The sequence below is a fragment of the Macrobrachium nipponense genome, chromosome 1, assembly GCF_015104395.2.
Source record: "Macrobrachium nipponense isolate FS-2020 chromosome 1, ASM1510439v2, whole genome shotgun sequence".
Lineage (NCBI taxonomy): Eukaryota > Metazoa > Arthropoda > Malacostraca > Decapoda > Palaemonidae > Macrobrachium > Macrobrachium nipponense.
Window position 1 is genome coordinate 64,537,802 of NC_087200.1, and position 7,039 is coordinate 64,544,840.

General features: G+C 38.6%; 1 protein-coding gene across 2 annotated transcripts in view; it reads left to right on the forward strand.

Annotated features, from left to right (window-relative positions):
- Nucleotides 1-3,772: 3,772 nt before the first annotated feature.
- Nucleotides 3,773-7,039, forward strand: part of LOC135219366 (uncharacterized protein C12orf56-like) — a 144,727-nt gene continuing 141,460 nt past the window's right edge. For both annotated transcript variants that reach the window (XM_064256076.1, XM_064256077.1), the window contains exon 1: nucleotides 3,773-3,894. The gene's annotated coding sequence lies outside the window, so the exon portion shown is untranslated. The remainder of the gene's footprint in view (nucleotides 3,895-7,039) is intronic.

Consider the following 7,039-nt stretch of genomic DNA (forward strand, 5'->3'; position numbering starts at 1 on the left):
CCAACCAATGATTTGAATTCTTCAGTAGGCTGATCCCCGTAATGCACCTCATGGAGTGCGCTGTAGGCATTACTAAAGGCGCTAGCAGCAACCCCTTTCATTCCAGTACTGTACCTCCATTCATAATATCCTCCTTCCATGTTGCTATCCACCCTCTCCTAACAATTATTTCATAGAGCAACTGCGACGTTTACCTCCTGGTACACATTTCAAACCTACCTAATCTCAATTTCCTTTCCAGCGCTGAATGACTTCATACTCATAGGTCCAGAGCTTGGCCTTGGGCCTAAACTCAATATTCCATTCCATTCAGTAGGCTGATGAATAATTTGATCGCGAAGTATATAAAACGTGATGCTATGTATAAATAAAGGTTTTTGCCAAGAAGGAAAAAAAATGAAAAGCGAAATAGCCAACCACTTTCGGTCTAGTGCGACCCTTTACTCAGGCACAACTGATCTTACAGAGGTAGGCTGATGTCTGTAGCTGTGGAAACCACAAGGATGCGCAGCTCACTCGATCCACTACCATAAGGCAGAACATGTTCGCCATCAGCTGTCGTCTTGCTCTCGGATGGAATGACCTTGTCAGGTAGGTCTGACGGATTGGGATAAAGGAAAAGCACAGACTACTTATTTAGAGCAGCGCCTCGGTGGCGTAGTTGGTATGGTGTTGGCGTCCCACCTCGGTGGTCGCGGGTTCGATTGTCGGCCATTCCATTGAGGAGTGAGAGATGTGTATTTCTGGAGATAGAAGTTCACTCTCGACGTGGTTCGGAAGTCACGTAAAGCCGTTGGTCCCCTTGCTGAATAACCACTTGTTCCATGCAACGTAAAAATACCATACAAACAAACAAACAAATACTTGTTTGGAGCGCCTTATTGCCCGTCGAATATGTCTTTGGTTGTTGTGATGAGGCACCATGTGATACTGACTGAATTATTTGATATATACATACTATTATATATATACAGTATGTAATGTATGTTTTCTACTTCCGGATCTGAGCAAGTCACTTGCGCAGCTGTTTCTTGGGCCCTATGCCCCTTTTACCCACATGGTTGTGACTAACGGCGTTTGATCACCCCTAAGTACCCAAATTACTGCTTAGTTCAATAGTAGCCCAAAGCATATTTCATTGGAGTTTTTGTTTCAGTGTTAGCGCGGAGGAGCCTATGGAAAACCAGTTTTTGTGGGCTTAACATGTAATTTTGGGGAATACCGTTCAGAATGCCGAAATGTCACTGGGGAGTCCCTATTTGGTCCTGAAAACACCAGGAAGTTTTCATTCCTTCTATTTTCATCTCGCCTTGAAACCCTCATTACAAATTTTTGTTTCATTGATTTAATCACGTGCGTGGATACCACGGTAAATGGTAGCATGGCACTTCCTATAGATCCTTAAGTAAAAGTTAATGTTGTATAATAGTAACATGTGCGTCGACAGCATACAATGTCTACACTCTCATCCGGCTTTTTCATTTCCCCCGAACCTCATCGATTTTTCTACTTTTATTTAAACATAACAGTGCTTTGAGGAACTGTTAGGAACAGTGATTCTTAAGGTGCGTCCACACGGTCGAGCAATGTCCGACGACACACAATGTTACCATATCATAGGCGAAGCAGGATGACGTCATAAGCAGGGAAACGATGGAAGTAGATCTGGCAACAAACGGTGGTACCAGATGAGGTTGTATACCAGTGTTTTTACTCTGCTCACAAGGCAAAGACCGGCAGACAATTGTTAATTGGTAACAATGTTTGTCCGTCGGACATGGTTCGACAGTGTGGACGCACCTTTGAACTGGGGCGGCGCTCCTGCAGCTTCCAAAAGGGCGTCGCAAGCAGGGTTGCCAGATAGTGAATATTAATTTTCTAATTTGTGATGTTATTTGAAAAATTGCCAAAAACAGTATCACTGCTTCCAAGTTTTCTCCTTATTATCTGAGAACAGGCCGAAAATTCAAAATAGAAGTCATCTTTCATTTCAAATCTTGTTTATCGACAGTATACAAATAGACAACATATTGTTTATAGTTTATAGTTGGTAAAAATTTCAGGGGTATGAGGGGCGTGGGATCTATACATAAGGCAGAGGAGGGCGCAAGGCAAAATTTTTTTTAAAAACTACTGGTTTAGAAAGTAACAATTTTTTTTATCATGAATATGCTTCAGTGAACAACCTTTGCTGACAAGAAACATATCTTGTTTTACAAAGTTCGTGTTTTGTTGATAAGGGAGTCTTCATCTGTTCGTCATTCTTCGCTTATTTGGGGAGTAAGCCTACAAACTACTTTGCTGTTGTTGTTGTTTTTGTTGTTGTTTGGGGGTAGGAAAGCCTAAAGAAAGGTCTGAAAAAGATGTTTCGCGTTGAATTAAAAAGATACAGGAATATTAGGATAGGATATTTATGACTTATTGATTAGAAAGGAAATGTCAAAAATAAATAACTTGCATGTTACATAGTACAGAAAAATTATTTCTAATAAAATATAGCGTATTTATTTTAATTTTCATTGGTGAAACAACGCTCTGTTTGGCCGTAGATTTTAGCATCCGCCCAAAGTAAGATGGAGGTCTGATCACGCCTTGTTATTGTACTAGAACGCAGGATCTCAGGTCATGACATCTGACCTAACACAGGCGATGGATGTTCCATCTTTAAATTATACACTTTAGGCTTAACAGGAGGTAAGCGTATCCTTCCGAGAAACTCGAGACCCTCTAATTATACTTGAGTACAGGAGTTATTTATTAAAAAGAGCAACTCACAGGTCTTGGTTTGGGATATGGAATACTGCGTTTAGGCCAAAGACTAAGCGCTGGGACCATTGAGGTCGTTCAGAGCTGGAAAAGAAATTGAGGATAGGTAGTTTTGAAAGGTGTAACAGGAGGGGAGCTTCCCAGTTGCGCTATGAAATAATTTTCAGGAGAGGGTGAATAGCAAGGATGGAAGAAATATAATATGAACGGAGGTACAGTAAAAGGAATGAAAGGGATTGCAGCTAGGGGCCGAAGGGACGCTGCAAAAAACCTTTAGTAATGCCTACAGTGCATCATGTGAGGTGCACTGACGCCACTACCCCCTTCGGGCCAGATCTTGATGTAATTGACAATGCATACGATGGTAATATTGTCTCCGATATCTAGGGATCTTGATTTAGCAGTTTGAAATTGGGTGTTTTCATTCATTATAAATAGGCTATGCTTCCAGCTCTGAGACTAGCGTGGCAATGTAATATTTCAAGGTCCCACGTGAAGGATTTATTGAGTTATTGGTTAGCTGTTTCAGCGATTGTGACAACGTCGACCATCTCAGGTGACTATGCAATATGGGCAAGAAATTCGGGAATATTGAGGGCGTTCTTAACAATAGTGTATCATCTGTAAACCGTATGAAGTATGGCCATTTTAAACATTTTTGATTCTTTATGCTTTCTATCTTGCTAAGCAACAGCATTTCAATTTGCATACAAAATTCAAACTATAAAATAAGTACCACAACATGCTATAATTACGATTCGACATAATTACCGCTAACAACGGTAATGCCAACAAAATCACAATAATGATTACAATAATATCCGGTCAAGCAGTTCTAATAACCTTCCAGCAGTCCCCCTCAAAATCCGCGTGCGACCCAGATGGAGTCCTCGCACGGACTCCGTCTCTTCTCCAAATAGAAAACGGAAGCCCTCGGCAACCGCGCACCCAGCGAGCTTCGGCAACGAGACCGAACGCGAGCGAGTATCGTAGAAAACCCTGGTGCCTGACAGGTAGGTCAAACTGGGGTGCAACCAGACCGGTGTAGTCGCGAGCTGGCGTTGCGAGCGGTGTGCGTATCGTGCAAGACTATAGAGCGCGTCCGGATTCTCGCCCACTACACAACTGGTATTCTTGAATAGGTGCTTCATTTGTGACATAGATGGACGACCGGTTTTTCCCCCATCCCTTTCGTCCTTTTTATTTCTTTTTTTTAATGGCTAAGCTTAGCAACACTAACACGCTGAAACCCGAGGAGAAAACAAAACCATCTCTATTCTGTATTGACACTTTACAAGATGAAACAAATTCTTTATTGGACAGTAAACATTTCACGCGAAGTCCATGATAAATCACATGTCTGTGAGCGTACATGTCTGCTAAATAAGGCATTTGTGTACATGCCATTGTTGTGTTTACCTACGTGATGTGTGTGGTTGCATGTACAGATGGAAAGAAATAAACTGTGGCTAAACCATGCAATCACAAATGTATATAAGTAATGATACTACTTTTGTTGACTGAAAGGTCTTGTCCTCTAACAGTTGCTAAGACATGTCACAGCCAAACCCCATCAGTGAGAAGTCCTGGGCATCGAAATTTGACCTGGGGTATTGTAGTATGAAAATACAACACCATCAAAGTCCTTAAGGGGTATTACACGACAGTGGTTATTCAGCATTGAGCAAGAGACAGCACTGTGACTTCCCGGTTGCACATGGGCCGGTATCGATCACACGCAAGACATCTTCCTTCGACATTAACCCCCCCCCCCCCCTCTCTCTCTCTCCACTAAATTGAAACTACCTTTCTTATGAAATGATTTCTTATCTATTTGATTATGAGATTTGTCTACAAACATCTGCGACGCGATACCATCCTCAACACCTGTCAGGAATTTTAGCACCTGTGTATACTGTTGCCATTCTCTTGTTAGCCCTTTAGACTGTCCTTCGGACAAACTCTAATTATTCTTGTTACTTGTTTTAAGCGTTTACATGCGCATTCGTTTGTTTATTCAGTTATTCCTGTCCATATGTTCAACAAACTTTGCCCTGTAAATCATTCCTCAAACGAACGAATTGATTGGGTTTATAGATACAGTTTAATTTTTTTTCGCTTTCATCGAATGCGTTCAGAAATAATAATATTATTATTTTCTATAAAGCTTAGTAGTGCCCTGGGGTATTTTCATGCATATTTTGTATCCTGCGACTGATTCCCTGGTACGGCTTTTATTGAAGGTCTCCTATGTTTTATGCATTATTTCAAGTCTCCATTGTTTTATGTATTACATGAATTACAGACGGATGTCTTAATTTCGGCTGTAAGGAACTATGGAAAACAAGACGAGAGACGCTACAGCAAACCTGAATTGTAAACACAGCCCTTGTGGCCAAAGTGTTTTAATGATGGTATTGCATTTATATTGTTATATGTAACAAATTAGTCTTGAATAGATATATTCTATATAATTAGATAATATAGATAGTATTATTAGTTATTTATATATATATATATATTAGTATATATATTATGGTATATAAGTGTTATAGATGTAATCATGTTATGTATGTATTCATAAAATCTTAACTTGAGTTGTACGGAAATATTGACGATATACGTCAGAAAACCAGAAATGATGAGAAACGTTTTTAAATAAAGAAACATAAAGCTCTCTAGTTGACCTGAAACCAGCAGCCTCGATATCGATCGGTCGCGTTGCGTAAGACGGACATCCATAATCGAATCCAAGTCCGTGAAATGGTTGAAGTTAATCATAACTCGAATTTCCTGATCGATTTATTGCTTGCGAGATGTTTTTTTCAGTTTAAGGTCAGCAGCCACGTGTATCTCACATTTTCATCTTTCCAAAGGCCATCTATAGCGGAGATTATTTTCTTATGATCCTTTATAGCTTGTGACTGGTATCGGCGCCTTTATGAAGTCAGAAAATGAATTTTGTTTTCTACGAATAACATTTGTCTCATTATCATCTTCAGAGTCTTCTTTCGACCGTCGCTTCCTCATGTTCTCTTTGAGTCATTTGCATGAGCCGTTACAAAGTCAGTGTTCTTCTATAGTAACACACAAAGCCACTTTTCTTTTGTATTTATAAACAAAATCAGTGTTCTCGCGTACAAATGGATAGAGTCAGTTTTCTTATGAATTAATAAACAAAGTCAGTTTTCGTATGTATTAATGGACAAAAAAGGTTTTCTTATGTATTAATAAACAAAGTCAGTTTTCTTATGTATTTTTAAACAGTCAGTTTTCTTATGTATTTTTAAACAGTCAGTTTTCTTATGTATTAATAGACAAAGAAGGTTTTCTTATGTATGGATAAACAAAGTTCGTATTCTAATGTATCAGTAAACAAAGTCAGTTTCCTTGTGTATTAATGGACAAAGACAGTTTTCTTGTGTACTAATAAACAAAGTTAGTTTTCTTATGTATCAATAAATGCATATATTAAAAAACAAAGTCAGTTTTCTTATGCATTAATGGACAAAGGCAGACAGAGACAGCCTTCGTATATGTTATTACAAGGGTCCCTGTCATTAGGGAATCAAGCCCTCTTTTCTAAAAACGCCATTGCCGTTATCAAAATAGTGTTAAGAGCACTGACTTTGTTAACTGATACATAAGAAAATTAACTTTGTTTATTAATATATAAGAGAACTGGCTTTGTAAATTAATAAATAAAAACACTGACTTTGTCTATTAGTGCATAAGAACACTGACTTTGTTTATTAATACATAAGAATACGAACTTCATCTATCAATACATAAGAACACTGACTTTGTTTATTAATACATAGGAACACTGACTTTATTTATTGATACATAAGAACACTGCCTTTTTTTATTAATATATAAGAAATTTTACTTTTTCTATTAATGCATGAGAACATTGACTTTGTCTATTAACGCATAAAAACACTGTCTTTGTTTATTGATACACGAGAAAACTGACTTTGTTTATTAATACGTAAGAAAACTGTCTTGTCCATTAGTACATAAGAAAACTGACTTTGTTTTTGTAATACATAAGAAAACTGACTTTGTTTATTAATACATAAGAACACTGACCTTTGTTTATTTATACTTTTGTTGGGTAGTGTAAAAGGGTTCCGGGAAGGCCCATTTTTGTTTTTTCTCAATAAAGTCTTGCCGAGTGGACGTTGCCACATTTCAGTTTCCCAAACAGTGTTGCTGACCACCAAACCCTACTAGACCCCTTTGGGAAATAGTGCCGTCAGTGCACCTCATG